Source organism: Coturnix japonica, chromosome 3 (genome assembly GCF_001577835.2).
Source record: "Coturnix japonica isolate 7356 chromosome 3, Coturnix japonica 2.1, whole genome shotgun sequence".
NCBI lineage: Eukaryota > Metazoa > Chordata > Aves > Galliformes > Phasianidae > Coturnix > Coturnix japonica.
In genome coordinates this window covers 50,220,162-50,237,752 of record NC_029518.1, presented here as the reverse complement: position 1 = coordinate 50,237,752, position 17,591 = coordinate 50,220,162, and the positions used below count along the sequence as shown (strand labels likewise).

At 36.1% G+C, this 17,591-nt stretch overlaps 2 long non-coding RNA genes across 3 annotated transcripts; one reads left to right on the top strand and one right to left on the bottom strand.

The window, feature by feature from the left end:
• Window positions 1-837: 837 nt before the first annotated feature.
• On the bottom strand, window positions 838-10,530 carry LOC107311688. 2 transcript variants are annotated; one of them, XR_001554190.2, is made up of 3 exons: window positions 10,294-10,530; window positions 7,458-7,618; window positions 838-1,027 (listed from the first exon to the last, which is right to left on the bottom strand). It is a non-coding gene; the product is annotated as an uncharacterized LOC107311688 (long non-coding RNA). The 2 variants fall into 2 exon arrangements; XR_001554191.2 differs by lacking the exon at window positions 838-1,027 and adding an exon at window positions 5,863-6,883.
• Window positions 10,531-10,658: 128 nt separating this feature from the next.
• LOC107311689 lies at window positions 10,659-14,436 on the top strand. The gene is made up of 3 exons (XR_001554192.2): window positions 10,659-11,133; window positions 13,421-13,533; window positions 14,311-14,436. It is a non-coding gene; the product is annotated as an uncharacterized LOC107311689 (long non-coding RNA).
• The last annotated feature ends 3,155 nt before the right edge of the window (window positions 14,437-17,591 follow it).

Below are 17,591 nucleotides of genomic sequence, written 5' to 3'. Positions count from 1 at the left end.
GCATCTCCCTGTGCGCCATGTTCCCATCAGTCCCACTGTGATTGTAAATCAATGGTTTCCTGAGGTGTGATAGCAATGGGGATCCACTGTAATGAAAAAAAAATAAACCACAGGCAGTGGGAAATTTAAAACTTCATATTTTTTTCTTCTCTGGTCCTGTTTAACACATTATTTTCTGCTCCTGGCTAGAACTGAAATTGCAAATGGATGAAGATAAAAGCAAACAATATAAAACAATATAACTTTTTTTTTCTTTCTTGATGCTCATGAAATGCTGTTCTTTTTAAAATCAAGGGGGGAAAAAAATTGGATTTTTTATTTTTTTTATTTTTTATTTTGCCTTAAGGATTTCCGACGATAGAATTCTAGCCTAGAGATTATGGCTTTAAATTTATGTTTAATGGGTATATGTGTAGGTAAATTATTCCTTCACTTTTAGTGTTCATTGCCATGAGTTTTATGAGAAGAAACAACTGAACTGATCCATCAGTTTTCTTTCATCTGAATTTAAGGCTGACACTGATGAGAAAGATTACCATATCACCTAGTTTGAAAACCTCCTCAATGTGTACAGGTTTTTATGTCCTGCCAGTCTTTCACCCTTCCTTGGTGTAGATATCCAGGGAGAGAATCGTGATATAGAAGGCAGTGCTATTTAGTTACTCATCTGAATGCATAGAAAGAGTAAGATCACATATGGTTCTTGGATTAAAGTACAAGTGTTTGTATGCATTGAAGAGAACAGTTAGACAAGACTTGATGAGGGAATGGTCCAAATGTGGATAGTGTTCATTGTGCATTTATGTGTATATACAGTGGGAGTGAAAAAGATCAACGTAGAGAGAGAAAAACATCAAGTCACTGCTTAAGCTAAAAACACAGGATGAGTGATATTTTTAGTTTTCTTAGGAGAATGTTCTCAAAGATCATCAGTTTGCAGCATAAGCAAAACTTTGGTAATGTCAGCAAGCTGTACCCACACCCAGCTCATCCATCTCTGGAGACTGTGATTGAATAGAAGGATTTCCTGGAATGAAATGAGGAGAAATGTTGACCAAAACATTAATAAATGACTGCCATCTAGTTATCAAACATATGCCAGTTGTCCAGAAAAGAAAAAGTAATCATGAGACCTATAGGTCAATTAAAATTGTTAGTGTACATTTTTATACTCTTTTTGGTAAATTCCTAGACAGTAATACAATAAAAGGAAGACATGTCAGAGTAAGGATTAGAGTCTGAACAAAATCCTTTGGGTTTGTTAGCTTCAGCTTGTTCTGTGATACTGCTAAGGAGATTTCTAAATCAACAAATCCAACCACAACAAGTTGGGGGAGAAGGAGGAGAAGTCGGGAATACCAGAGACCTGGATTCTGTTCTCATCTCTTTCATTAGCTTTCTCTGACTGAGAAGAGGTTTTCCCATTTTCTTGCTTATATTTTTGTCCTAACTATCTACAGTGTCACATCTACAGTTCACATATGTCCAATTCTTACATCAAGTTTTGTGCTGGGGTCACCATGAAGAAGTAGCAAAGGAGTAAGGACATTAACTCTGGTTTCTACATTGACGTATTGCTTTTTAGATAATTTTTTAAAAATATTTTTCAACTCCTAAATTTCCAGGAAATGGTTACTTCATTACCACAGAGTTACTAGCTGTTATTGCATATCTTGGCCTGTTTCCACAAAAATAGAAAGATAACTTTACCAGATGCTGATGAGTCTTTTGTACAGTAAGAGTAAGTCTAGCTGAAATAATGAAACAATATGAAAAATTATGCCATCGAAAAGTTCTTCCTTAAGGAAACACTGAGATTCTTCATTAAGATACAAAACTTAAGTAAACTTTTTTCCACTCCATTGCTATGAAGGGAATCCTCTGTTCAGACGAGCTGTTTGTAATGATTTGAAGTACACTTACTAATAATTAAACATGAACTGAATTATTTTTGTTGTTGCAGAGTATGAAATGAAATATCTTATTTTCTCTACTTTCTTTCCTTTTTATTCCCAGTTTTTCAAAGCAAAATTTTACTTCTTTCTGGAAGTAGTAAAATGACAATATCACTCTGTACTGGAAGGCTTCTCAAAACCTGTATGAATGCATATCAAAGGCAGAAAATTAAACCTTCAGTACCAAACAGTGGGATTCTACACTCCCATTTCAATTAATGGGTATCATACTTAGTGACATGATAAAACTTTGCACGCTTCATACAGTTACTATTTTATTTAATTTCTGATAATAGTTACAAGGTAATTTAAGAATATTAACTCTATAAAAGGAGGACTTGTTTTTGGTCTCTTGTTACCGTCATTTGAAACTGTTTTTATTCCCAGGTTCTCTTTATCTTTTATTAAAATTCAGTCTGGATTGTAATTATTATGTCAAAAACCTTTCACATTAGTCTGTAAGAAAAGGATGTTTGCAAAACAGAATGGGAAATGAGCATTAAAAGCATTGTTTGAAAGACTGTAGGACTGGTAGCAGTGGAGGTTACGGTAAGCAAAACAATGCAGTCATCCTGCAGTGAAGTTAATTGGAGAAAACAGGAGGAAAAAAAATCACATTGAGCTTACATTGCATACGATCTTGGCTTGTGTAACTTCCTAGAATCATAGAATACAGAATGGTTTGAGTTGGTGGGAAACCTGTGAAGATGACCTAGTTTTAACCCCCATAATATGGGCAAGGTCAGCTTCTGCTAGATTAGGTTGCTTGAATTACCTGAACTGGTTTATGGATGTTTCTTCTAAAATTTGGTCTTCAGACAGGATGACATTACCATTTCAAGTCTGTCCTGAACTTATGTGTGGTTGGTATGTTAGCATTTCAAACAGAGTTCCTTGAGATAACTGGAATCAGCTTGCAACACACATAAATAGAAACACTATAAATAGAGTACACAAATTGGTCTTGTGGCTGCTTTAGCTGTAGCAGAAACCTTTGCAGTACATGATTGTGTAAGGCCCTTTCCACACAGTCCTATGATGAAGGCAAGCATTGAACATGACCTATTCATCAGCATGCTGGCATTTACATTATGAGGTTATAGTAATGTGAGATGGATGACAACTTGCGTAATGAACTTTTGAAAATCCTTTTAGAAGTGATTCCAATAGGTTAATTTATTTGTTGTGGAGAATTTGATGTTAGGTCCACTGGAGAATGTGAGTACAGATCCCAAATATATTTCTATATCCTCTTGTATAAGAGCATCTCTGGAAGAGAGTGGGAAGACAACTTTGGAAGATGAACAACTGATTGTGGAAAAAGAGGCTTGGATACTGTGCAAAGTAGAATGTACTTTTAATTTTCTTTCTCAATGTAGCCAGAGTCATAAACATCTGCAAAACTATTTGTTAAACGCTACTAACATAGTTGTTAGAATGCACTATAGCAATTTTCCTTTCTGTTAATGATTGACAGCTAAATCTAGCACAGTTATAACACCAAATATCTGAATGATAAACTGATATCTAAATTAGAAAACTAAATTATTCATAAACATGGAAACCTCTGCCTCACATTGCATAAAACATACTTGCTTTGAAAAAGGAGACATCAACTCCTAGAGCTGTAGTTTTGGATGTACTTTTACTTGTTCATGGAATAGATCATTTAATTTAAACATTGCATTTTCCAAGTCGGAATCTCTTACTTTCAATTTAGCCTTTCGTTTCTGATCCTCTTAATTAAAGTTAAGCTTGTTTACCTTTCAATTACAGATTTCCTGCAATGCTAAAAACTACATTCTGGCAAAATATTTTTGGTTTTGAGAAACAGGTCCAAATTTCATCAGCACCTGTATGCCTCAGTTTAAATGATACCGTACCTGGAAAACAGTATGAATTTATTGAAAGGTATATACAGAAAGGAGGCAATGAAAATAGACAGTGAATGTCTGCAAGATCCTTCCCTCCCCTGCCCCCATAATACCCTAACTGATAGGGATTCACAGAATTTTGGGCTGGCTAAGGTTTGCAGGAACCTCCATGTTAATCTCCTCCAACCCCTGCCCAAGTAAGGATTCTCAGCACCATGTCCAGGTAGCTTCTGATATCTCCAAGGAGACTCCACAGCCTCTGGGCAGTCTGTGCCAGAAGTGTAGCCTGGTGTTCAGAGGGAGCCTTCTGTGTGCTGGTTTGTGCCCATTGCCTCTTACTCTGCTGCTGGGGATCACTGACAAAAGCCTATCTCTGTATTTTTTGCATCTTCCCTTCAGGTATTCATACACACTGATAAGATCCCCGTTGAGCCTATTCTTCTTCAGACAGAACAGTCCCGGCTCTCTCAGTCTCTTGTCATAGGAGGTAGATCTTGAACTGTTTTCAGATGTTTCTGAAGTCCTAAAATTTATTCTCCACTTGTCCTTGAAAAGCATATTATTCATGTGTTTATGCCCATGCTAATGTAAAACTAAGCTGAATTTAATCTCTTCCCTCATACAACATAAAATAGTCCTGCATGTGGAAAGAATTAACAAGCACAGGGATTTTTTTTGATGTGGGAGTTCTTCCTTAATGCTCATCAGTGTTACATATAAACTCCAAAACAACATTTTAATTACTAGTCTCTATGGAAATGTGTGAATAATTTTGGTGTTATATTTTTGTTATTTTCTTTAAATGGTTTTACAAACAAATATTTTGATTCCATTTAGTAATCTCAGCTTTTTGTAATGAAAGCTGTTTGTTAGGAAATAATACTGTGTAGAATCTTAACATGCATTGATTTAGTTATGCAGCTATTTGTCATTTTTAGACTTGCTAACAAAAAGCGTATGATATGTATTTCTACTGTTGAGACTATGAGCCTCTGCACTAATGGAGTGGAAAAAAAGGAAGTGCCTTGTTATTTATAACTTTAAATGAGCTGCAATTGATAGGAGCAGGTTCTAACACTGCAACAGGGTGATGGAAGGAGGATATCATGTATATCAGCTATAGCAGCTCCATCTCACTCTTTATATTATATCAATTTCTATTAACGTAACAAAAGTCAGTGTCCCACAAGCACAGCGTATTTTGGAGGAAGCCTCTATGGGCTTTGAGTTCTGTGTGTGCCTGATGTCACAAGCATATAAATCTCAAGATTGGTCATATATGATGTTTTATTCTAAGTGCACCTGCATTTCCACAAGATGTCAGTCTGTAAGAATGGTTTGACACCAGGCAGTAACAGCAGCTAATGGTCCATTTTATTGTTGTTTAATTTTCAACGAATTCAATGTGTCTGAAAATCAGCAGTGATTCTCTATAAAGAAGTCTCAAAGCCCAAGAGAAAATGAGATTTACAAATAAATTCTAAATGCAAACAGAGACAACTCTGGCCCTTTTAAAGTTTTAAATCTGGTAGCTGCTCATTTTAGAACTGAATTAATTAACTTCAGTAAGTGATAAAAAACAAAACTGGTTAATGCCATCAGTTTGCAATCCCTTGCAACACTTGACAAGACAAATTGAAACAAAATAGTTTCAGATCAGCATGTACTTCAATCATCTTTAGTTCATTCATTATAATAATATAATCTACAGTCAGATAATGTTGATAGCAGTGATTTGTCATTGCTGATAATGAACAAAATAAATTTGAGTTTACACGTTGGTGAGAGGGGAGTTGAGAAAGCAACAAGGCTTTAAAACCAGTACCAACTTCACTGACGAATGTTCCCCACATATTACTTGCAGGATAAACATCCACCTCAGAATAAGTTTCCTTTTCAAGTAAACCAACATTATTCTTACATTTTTTTGTGTTTTTTTTTTTTCCCCCTAATATTTCTGCAACTTGTAATGTATAATAACATTACTCTTTAGCTCTTCCCTGTGGGAAAAACAACGATGTTTACAAGCGGTGCAAATTATCTGGGAATGTAGCAGATGTTTTTATCTACGCTCATCACACTGTAAGCAATTAAGAGGTCACCTTGTACTTTCTCCCACTTTCAAGTAACTCATCTGAAGTAGCGATTACTAATCCTATTTACTTCATAGCTTTTACTGTTTCGTCAGTTGCTGTATTGTTTTGGTTTTTTAATCCATAAGTAGAACGTTGGCACTTATTGCTTTAGTCATAGGGTTTTTCCCAGCTTTCTGTGGTCCTCCATATTACGATAACATTGAGCTTTATCTGAAGATGAAGCACAAGTGGTACTGGTGTAGAGTGTGATGGCTGGCTAGCTAAGTCGTACAGAAAACATGAATTGTTTTGTCAATAGCAGCTACATACAGTGATAGAATATGGGTTTCATCCCTTCTGTAGTAAATAATAGATTAATGTAACTTTGGAATAAATTCGCTTAATTTTTCTTCTACTTTTGAGGGCAAAATTTTCCTTTCTGTAAGTAATTATTATTTTATATCTGTGCCCCCATTATCTTTAGTTTTCAACATTTCTGGTATGTTTGTATTTTAAAATGTTTTGCCCCCCACATTTAAAATAATTTAGCTTCCATCAAATTCAAAGACGTTCTTTCCCCTATAGTAAAATATAGTAATTATGATAACTGAAGTTCTTATATGTACATACTCTCATTTACAGAAGAGATTTCTAAATCCATTGCCTTCATATTGGTAACTTACTACCATCATCAGGTGTCTCCAACAGAGCTCTGGGTTATTCAGTTCAAGGACCAGATGTGAAACTTCTCAGATTGTACCATAGGATTCAGAAATTCTTTCATTCATAGAGAAGCAGATTGATACTGATTTAATTTTCTTTAGTACCTTATTAGTAAATATTCCAAGATGCAGAAACTTCTAATGAGCATTTCTCAAGATGAGCATTGATGACTTGTGGGGCAGCTGTGTTTCATCCTCATTGAATGTTAAGAATATAAGAACTGAATTGTGAGAGCTTGTCAGGTTTAGGAGAGTATCTATAAAGCACAGAGATGTGTTTCTGATTACTACATCATTTTTGGAATTCAACCTACCACTATCAGGTTGTTTTAGCACCTTATTCTCTGTGTGATTTTGTTGTGTGGATAAACTGCGCAAGGTTAGTGCCAACAATGACAGGGCTCCACCCCATAGAATAGGTGCAGTTTTAACCCTTATGCAAGTGCTGTATCATTGAAAAACTTTATGTAACATACAGTCTTTAACTATCTTGCCACTTTACTCCAAATACTTCTCTTCAGGCTGCCTGAGACTTTGTTCAGAGCCTCTTTGCACCAACCAGTCGTATATAAATACTGAGTGGTAAGGCTATGATTTCTGGTAAAAGGATGATAGCACACTCCTTCAGTAAAGGAAATGCAGTGAGGCTTCCAAGTCTCCTGTAAGGAACTTTACGAATTAGCAGTGATTACTTAGCCTATATAATCTGATTTCTGCTGCAGTAGAGCAATAGTTTTTAGGCTACAGAGTGTTTCTTTTTAAAAGATGGATCTCGTTTGTATTTCATGTGGCTGTCACATCTATAGATTATGGTATTAACATTTATATTACCTTTGGTGAGTAAATGTATATTGTCTGAAAGATATCCTGAAGATCAGCCAAGCATTTCATCTGGCAGCATCAATAAGTCACCTTTTGTAACAGAGTGTATCGACCAGCAAATCCCTCGCTGCTGGAGATGAAAAGTCCTGAATATTGTGTGATGTCATCCCCTACAAATTCACAGGAAAAGTGAGGTTTAATATAAAATGTATGTGGCCGGTGGATTGTAGAAAAAAACCCAAACCTTGACTAGTGCTGAGCTAGATACAAACTAATTAATGTGGTCAGCAGCTAATGCACTCTTTTTTAAGGTCACTCTGTGCTACTGAGTTTTCAGCAAGGTGTTTCTTGGGAACATTGATTAAAGAGATTCATAGGTTAACAATGCACTGCAATTGATTATTGTGTAGAGTTGTTTAAGGACAATATGGCAGATCAGTTTTCCATATCTCAGTGTCTCTCTCTCTCTCTCTCTTTTTTTTTATTTTTTTCTTTTCCAAGAGAGTACCCTGGGAACAACTCTTTGTATTTTTGAATGCTTTCTTCTTTATATTCTAAAAAGAAGTACACATTACCCAAGACCACTCTTTGTGACCTTGCTCTTCTGCCTGCAAATGACTCATATTTTCAGTGCTGCATATAATAACAGGAGAAACTAATGTATCAGTAGGGTGTTGTTTTTGTGGGGTTTTTTTTGTTTGTTTGTTTGATTGATTTTTTTTTTTATTATTTTTTGCATAACATATTTCATTTTATTTGTCATCAGGAGGCATAAGCAGTGCTTTACTTTGCACTTAATTCAAGTATCTGTTCTTTCAACAAACCAATGACTACTAGACCAGTTTGGATTATTCTTGAAAAGATTTTTACATGTATATTTGTTTGATATTTGACATCATTTAAAAAGAAATCCCTCACAGCATTATTCATTGCAACAAATTCACTACAGTATTCTCCTGTTTGCCAATGAAATGAAAATTCTTTACAGTTCCTTAGGGCATGTTAGCCTCAGAATCATTTTTTTCCCCTCATCTAACTCTGGTATGCATTTTGCCACACAGTCTGGAAATCTTCAAAGTGATGCATCTTATCCCTTATTCCTTTTCTAATTACTCTGTATCAGAGTCCATCCAATCTTATCAAATAGTTACAGCTATTGATATTTAGTAAGTCAAAATCATGTCTTCTTTTATTTCTTGGGCAACTTCTAAAACAGAGTTGCTAATTCAAACTCAAGTCTCCAAAAGCTAATACAGGAATAACATGTGCTCCTGAATAAGCCCACTGCTAGCCACTAAGGAACTACCATTGTATCTTAGCCTTATTTGGCGTTACTCAGTAGAGATTTCGTGGTTCTTTGGAATTTTGCCTTTGTAACATGCCACATACTTTATACTGAGGAGCAGTTACTAAACAAAGTCAGAATAAAGATGGGAAAATACATGGCTTTTAATTAAAAACAAACAAAAATAACCTACAATGCAATTTCTATAATATGCATTCTATATCAGACTCTGATCTGATAATTCATGTTTTTTTTTGTTGTCACCTTCTTCTTCTCTTTTTGGCATCTCCCTTCCTCTCCCATTCCTCTAAAGTTCCATCAGCATTCTCAAACCTGAGCAGTTTAAAGTGAAAGGTTTGCTAAAAGCTATCCATCCCCTTTACTGCAAATTGATAGCACCACTGAGAGCTTTTAATTTATTGAGGCAGTAATTATAGTTAAAATTTTATTAAGATGTTCTACCTAACAAGTGATTTAGTAGTTTGAAAAGTGGCTTTCTTTTTCTGCTATTATTTCTATCACTTTTGTTTCATATCTATGGATTTTAAATGACTGTCCCTCTCAGATAAGAAATTCTGAAGGAAAAAACTATTATCTATTGTGTGTAGTCTCACATAATCTTGATCTTGTGAAATGTGTTTATGCACGTTCTATGTACATCTTACGTACAAAGTCTGCTGAAACCTCGTGGAAGAAAGAGTCCGTTTTTGTCTTTGGCACGGGATCTGTCTTTTCTCCATCTTTTGAGGTTTAGCACCTCTTTATAAATCACAACTTTCTGACCTCACTTCCCATATTGCTTACTCATAATTTTCAAGTAGCATCTTTTTCAATTACAGTGCATTTCTCTAATTTAAACATGCTTCTGTTTTGTGAGACTGATAGGGAATGCTTGACCTGGAAGCAAATGTAGAGGACCATGATTTCTAGATAATTTATTAGTATCATGGCCTTCAGAATGAGACTTTGCATGTTTTCCAGGTTTCTTTGCCACTTTTTATGTCTGTAATGTTGACAACACTATTAATATGATAGTTCTTCAAAATATGTCACATTGCCTCTCTATAGTTAGTCTTCCACTGAGTTTAATTCCTTATTTTCATGGTTTTCTTGGGCTTCTTTAGTACAGGTGCTCCCAATTGTTTCCTTAGATCTAAAGCTAAACCAGGGAAAATAATTGTCTTTCTACAGAGAGACTTACACACTGAGTGTGTATTGCCTTTTTTCAAATTGATTTCAGGCCTGTTTCTGGTTACTTTGCATTAAGATACCAAACAAATCTGCTTCTTTTAGGTCTGTCACTAGCTGAAGGAAAATCCCATCTGTGTTTTGCTATAAAGCAGTATGTTATAACGCATTATGATTAGAAAGTGCCAAGAAGAGCAAGAGATGGAGCAGGATAAATGAAAGACTAATCTGTCCCTCTGGAAAGGAAGAGTGATGCTCTGTGCAAGACCAGCTGGACAACAATCAGTTATATATATATGCGTATATTACTGAGACTCAGGGAACAGCTGGAGGTTTTGGAAGGTGTTAACAGAGAACTTTATCTCACTGTACCTTGATTGCTCTGAGCACAAATCATGGGCTTTGCTATTATCAAATACCACACTCCAAGCATGCTGCTCATTACCAGTCTCTATCATGTTCTTGTGTCATCATTTGACATAAGACAGGTAAGTAGCAGAACATAACCCTGAGGCCACTGTATTGATCAAATTCGGATGTTTCATCCAGGATTAAAATGATGTGAACTGCAAGCCTGCAGGCCCAGGTTCCTACAGGTCACTAGTAGAGTAGTTCAGTAGTGACAGTTGCATCTTAATGAATGTCTGTTCTTTACCCAGCTTCATACTTACCCTCAAAGCTTTATTACATTCCAGTGCCATGTCACAAACTGCATGGCTATAAAATAGTCACAAAGGGTACCATGCCAACAGAAAGCCTTGTTACAAACTGAGCAGGCCCACATCAGTCAAAGCATCATCATCTTTCAGAAAAGGCAAGGTCCCCTTTTTGGGGACTGACTCAAAATTGATAACTATAACAGATTTGTATGGTATAGTGGCAGGTACTTGGTGTATGCCCAGGAAATTCTCTGACTTGTTTCTGGTTTGATGGGAGTTAGATAGTCATTAGTTTGCCTGCCAGAATTGGCTTCAACTTTCATATGTCTTCTTTTCTCTTTTTTATTACCACTGTCAGTAGAGGATGGTGTATTTATGGGGCAGAATGTATACACAACTTTGTCATTTTAGAGGAATCAATGAAAATACCTCAACTAGATAGTAATAAACTATTTAATTTTAGTTACAATTAAAAAATTCAGCAAATATAAGTCATTTCAGACTCCATTTTGATTGAAAAGAATCAAAGCTGGAATAATCTGGTCAAAGCCAGGTAAAAATATTTTGCCTTCAAGTACCAGAATTATCTATGGACAGTAGCGACTTGCTGCGTGACAAGACAGAGATTAGAAAATGGTCTCTAGTAGCATTCTATAGTGAATATTCTATAGTGTATATTCTATAGTGAAATTGTATGCCTCAGTTTTGGTGCATTGAGTTTTGGTCCATTCCTACTTTCCTAAAAGACTGGTAAAATTAGGCCGCAAATTTTCACTATTTCTGTTGCTAGATGTGTGTCTGCACATATATAACAGTTATTCTACTACTTGCAGATCTCTGTTATAAATTTTGGACAGTTTATCACTTCTGTATATGCTGGCTACAGGCTTCTACTTCAGAACACATCCACCAATACTCTTGAGATAATTTTCTTCTGAGTGATCTGGGGTTTGAGTCCTTTTGCATCTGGCACTGCATATTCTTATCTCATCTTTATAATTCCAGCATTCTTGCTGGGCCTGTGAAATGTCTCTGCTATTGTCTGACCATTTAAACAGAGACTATGCAGCCATAAGTTTCCATCACTATATAATTTATTTTGGATTCTTCCCAGTTGTGCTTTTAAAATGGACATGTAACTGGTTTTGCTGATGTTTCTGAATGTCTTGAGGATCAAGTTAAGTTTACATATTTTCATTCTCCAAGGTTGTCCCGGCTTAGGATTCAGCTATGCACATCAGTGACTTCTATAAAATACATCTGTGCCGTTTTGGTAATAAAATTAGCGTGCCTTAGAGGTCTGGTATGTGGCTGTCAGTAGTCTCATGATAAATACCTAATGAACTTTCTTCCTTAAGAATACTACTTAAACAACTTGACATGCCATTGCACATCATTTTTATTTTTTTCCCCCCTCCCTTCTTGGGAGAATTTAGAATTCTGTATTCAGAACAGTTCAGATGGAACTGACTTACAAAGGTCATCAAATCCAACTGCCTGACCAATTCATGGTTAGCTGGTTTTCACATGGCCTCTTCATCAATTAGTGCCTGTAGGCCTGTACCTATGCTAAATTGTCTTTACCTTTAGTTTGGTGCTCTCTGTGAGGGGTTTATAAGTATCATATCACAGTTTTAACTGTTTTCAGTTGAGATCCATTTCCTTGCTTCTCTATGACAGAAATACAGCCTTTGTGTTCTTATACCAGAAAGTGAAAGGGCACTCTGAAAACACTTCTAGAACACATTACTTTCAGAAACAGCTAGCTATTCTAATTGACACCGATGGTGGTAAATTAGTAGTTACAGATAACAGCAACAATAGAGTTATTCTTCCATTGCAGATGTTAGTCCAAATTACAATTTCTATATTCTTTATCTATCTACTCTTGTCTGAAATGAAGAATGACTTCCTCATCCAATAGTATGTTTCAGTACTTGTCTGTGGTATTGCAAAATATTATTTTTTGCTATATCTGTAGCCTTTATGTGTGGTTTAACAGTTTAGTACTTTTGCTTACACTACTTGAGCTTTGCCTTGCTTAACTGGATGCCGAGCCATTTGACATTTCTTAATCTAGAGAAGAATATTTTTTCTGTTTGCTTGACTACTCTTTTTATATTCCTTTACTCAAAGATTACTGTTGAAGGCATATGATGTGAGTCAGTTTGTTAACTTCAGGATGCAGTATAACTGTGGACTGAATCCTTCAGAAACATCTTGCTTTATTTTAGCTGTTTTGCTGCAGCTGTGACAGACTGTACTATTCTCATGGATCATTTTTTGTTTTTCCTGCATATATATTACATTACACATATACAGAAACATATGTGTATATATTTATGTATATATGCATTATATATTTATCATTCTCATGCTTAATTTTGTTATATCTCTACATTTTCTTTAATTTTTTCTTCTGCAAACAGTCAGTTTTACAGTGTTTGCACAATTTCCATATGCTTGCATGTTCTCCTATTTGCAATTATTGTTACTCATACCATCATCTTAATTTTATCATTGCATTACTAAACATAAAAAAAGTCATCATGGTACAATGTACAGTTTTGGGATGATATTTATTACAATGCTGTGAATGGAATGAAAGTCACATCAAGCCCTGATTTTGCTTTGGAATATGGAAGGCAAATTACTTTTTCTAGGGCTTCAGCTGAGATGATTCTGAACTATGCTTGTGTTTGAATGTTGACTGTGAAATCAGCATAAGTATATTCATATTTCAATATAAAATATTTCTATTAAAAATTAGAAACTTTCTGAATTTCTACCTTTCCTTCCATCACAGTTCCTCCAAAACATTATTGCTTTCCAATTTGTAGGTGAAACTGCTTGTGGTAAATTGCTGTTCAGTAACAAAGAATATGGAGATGATACCAGGATATTCCAAACCAGTAATTACTGGACTAACAGAGCATGGATGCAACTTCTGATGGTATCTAGCCTCTTGTTTATTGGCTTTAAACTCTGACTTTTGGAGTATGCATAGATCATTAATTAAACACATTTCAAATGGTTTAAATGGAATAATGAAGAAACAACATTAATGGAAAATTAGATATCTAAATTAACGAAACATTATTTAAGTAGTATTTACAATTTTTATTGTTCCAGTGCACAGTATAATGAAAGAGATTATTATCTTTCACAATGTTTACAGTATTGTTTTTCTGAGTAGAAAAAAATCTTTGCATGCTGACAGATTCTATATGGTTGCTTTAAATGATATGACAGTTTTACCTGCATGGAGTATCACTGGAGTTTGTATTCATATATAGAGTTTATATGAGAGCCAGTTATATTTATTTTCTGCCTGTTTAGTAAATCTGTTTCTCCGGATATCACTTGAGCATACGATGTCTTGAATGAAAAAAATATTTTATCAAGTGCTTCAATGTTCTATTAATTTAACAATAAACAATAGTTTGAAAAATCTTCAAACAAATGCGTATGTTCTCATGGACAAGAAGAAGTTAAACTGGTTCTCAAAAGCAGAAAAAAGAATCTCTAAATTCTTTCCAAGAATCAAAATATTTTTATCTCTTGCAAAGATAGTAGGGAGAGTATTTTTACCTCTGCTTCCAGTACAACGATGGAAGGCTTTACATCTACATAGTTTGGCAGCTCTGTGAGCAGTCTGCCATGTGGAAGGTGTTTATCTTGCTAATGTTGAGTTCCATTATTTGATATTTGTTTTCTTTTTCTTTCCTAGGGTGATAGGGTTGAAGCAACAGGATGAGAGATCTCAAGCGTGCTACTGAATGTTGTGCTCTGACAAAACTACATGGCTTCCTTTATCAAGAAAGCTATATTAAAATATTATATTATTATTTTTCACTATTTAACAGAATTTTCAATATAAAGTTCTTTTTCTTCAAGAGCCTTTCTCACCAGACAAATGTGAATTTGCTGCAATCAAAAGGCACATTCAAAAACATGAAATCATAGTACAGCATACTGATTTTAATGTTCTGAGAGCACTTTTCACACTGAAAAATTGATCATAATATCGATGTTAGCTGGTAACTAAGCCCCAGAATGCAGACATGTAAATCAATAGTCTGAAAATACAAAAGAAATCATGCACAGGCACAAAGTATTCATAACCTTCCTAGAAGATACATGGTGGGTTAGCTTAAATTGCATACTAGGCTTAGGCTAACAGAATTGCTTCTGGTGATGCTGAAAAATGCCTTGTCCTAACTGTAGAGAAAATTAAGTGCCTCCTTTACAAAGACTGCTTCATTAGATACCCAAAATGTAGGTAGGAGATCGAAGGAGGAATATGAACAGCCACATGTTCCCCTGCCTACATGAAGCTAGAGATCAGCTACTTAAAGGCACAGTAGACTATGTATGATCTCAGAAACAATCATGAAGACTGAAATTAAAACAACCCATGGAACAACACAGAATTAACAGATTCAGTAAAGGAATTCCCAGATGATAATTTTCAGCCTGCAATACATGAGATTGCATGGTTCGATAGTTTCTGCTGGTATTTATCTGAGAAGGAGTGTCATAAACGTAGTTTTCTGTAATATCTTCCATTCTGTTTGAGATGGTGCCTGTTTCTTTATCTCCTTTTATCTAAGTATTTCATGCATTTGCATTAACATTATTTATTATTATTACCTCAGTCGTATCCGGTGAATGCTCAAGTGGTGATAAGTGCAAACTGAAATAAAAGAAATTCCACTTAAACATAAAGAAAAATCTTTCTGTACAGTGAGAATGGCCAAATCTTTGTAGATATTCAAACTTTGAGAAACCCACTCTAGATTCCCCTTCTCTGACTAGTAGACATGGACTACACGTCTAGACATCCCTTCCATCCTTAATTATTCTGTGCACTCACTGTGTCAGTGTTAGTGGTTTGGTTTGGTTTCATATTAATATTTGTACTTACAGATGTATGTAGTGCTAATTGTAAGAAAAATGGAAAATACCTTCCTTGTGTTGATGTGGCAAGAAAGCAAAATCAAACTTCTTGTGCAATTAGGAATGCCTGCACAATGAAAATGCAATCTGTACTAACATCAAAAAATGCTGTCAGACAAAAGGGACAGGAAGAACATAGTCTAAAGCAAGTATGTATAGTCTTGACATAGCTAGTATCTGGCTAAGGTGAGCAAGTAATTTTTCTTAAGCTAGATTTCCCGACTAGCCAGTCCATTTTCCAATGTTTGTACCTGAGGTCAGCATTCCTCATTTCTCAAGAATACTCTGTTTTGAGTAGGCTTAGAGAGCACATTCACAGTCTTGATGACCTGCAGTTTGGAACCAGCTGCAGTGTCGGAGCACGTGTCAGTTCCTGCCGTGCTCTTTCACGACTGCTCTTGGCCCTGTGCTCATGGCGGTCAGAGTTTCCAGTGTTTCCTGTTGAGCAGCCGGATGGAAAGGAAGCCCCATGTGCTTCCTGGTGCTAGAGGTGGCACAGCCATCAGGGCAGCCAGTAAAAGCAAATGTACAGAATTGTGACAGGATTTGTGACCTCTCGGAGTGGGGCTTGAAAGCAATCGCCGTTCCTGTGTGTAATTAATCATATGACTAAGCCCTTATCCACAACCCTAAAACAAAGATAATTAGAGTTTAGGGGTTTGGAGAGTCTTGATTCTTGTTTCCACTTTCTTTCCGAAATTAATCTTCAGATAAATTTCTGGACTTCAATCACCCATGTAGCAGCTCAGAAAACAAGGCTTTTACTGATTTTTTTCTGTTGATTTAATGCTTATGAAAACTAATAGAAACATCAATAGACTTAAAGCCTTCCTCTTCTGCAGTAATTCTCTAAACTGCAAGTAAGTTCTTCCAGACTTTGCTTGAAACCTGTTTCCTGCATCTCAAATCTGTTTTCTTCTGTATTTTCATATCAGTCTTAGACTCCATATCAGTTGGCGTGAATCATCATAACATAAAATTAATCCACACTGTGCTGGCTTACAGAATGTAAGGCTTGTATTCCAGAAAGTGTAGGAATGCGGAATGTCTCTGAGAATAGAAACAACAGATCTGTTTCAACTAACTTGATGATGCCGCATTCAACTAGAACCAGGATGGATCTGAGGCAGCCTCAGCCCCTGTTCTGGCAAATGACCCAATTTGGCAGAGCTGTCCCTCTTGCAGACCATGCATCCCGATTTCCTCGTGGTGCTGGAGCTGGAGGCATTCACCAGGCTCACTTGAGGCAGGCGAAGATCACAGCCTTGTAGTGACAGCAAGACAGGGCAACAAAGCTGGTGAGGGGTCTGGAGCACAGGCCATATGAGGAGATGCTGAAGGAGCTGGGAATGTTCAGCCTAGAGGAGGCTCAGGGGAGACCTTATTGCTCTCTCTAACTTCCTAAAGGGAGGTTATAGTGAGCTGGAGGTCAGGCTCTTCTTTTGTGTCATTAGTGATAGGACTAGAGGGAATGGTTTCAAGCTGCGGCAGGGGAGATTCAGGCTGGACATTAGGAAGTTTTACTTCTCAGAAAGGGTGGTCAGGCACTGGAATGGACTGCCCAGGGAGCTGGTGGAGTCACTGACCATGGGGGTTTTCAAGGAATGACTGGACGTTGTGTTGAGGGACATGGTGTAGTGGGAGCTGTTGGTAATAGGTGAACGGTTGGACTGGATGATCTTTTAGGTCTTTTCCAACCTGGGTGATTCTATGATTTTATGATTCATATCTTTACTTAGAAAAGATTCCTTTCTAACATCTTTTTTTTGAAACAGTGAGTAATGAAGGGATAATTGCCTGGCCCAATGTGTGTATCTGCCACATAGACAAAAATAACACCAAAGACAAACAAACAAAAGCAAAACCAACCAACCAACCAACCAAACAAAAAAGGGAAAAAAACACCCCAAAAACTCAACTCAAAAGAGGAGGCATGCAGACTTCTAATCCCATGAGGTATTACCTTGAAATTGAAATAAATCTGGTTTTCATTTGAATTTTTACAGTACTTGAAATCCTGCCATATGTTTCATCATATTTGCCTGTAGAAGG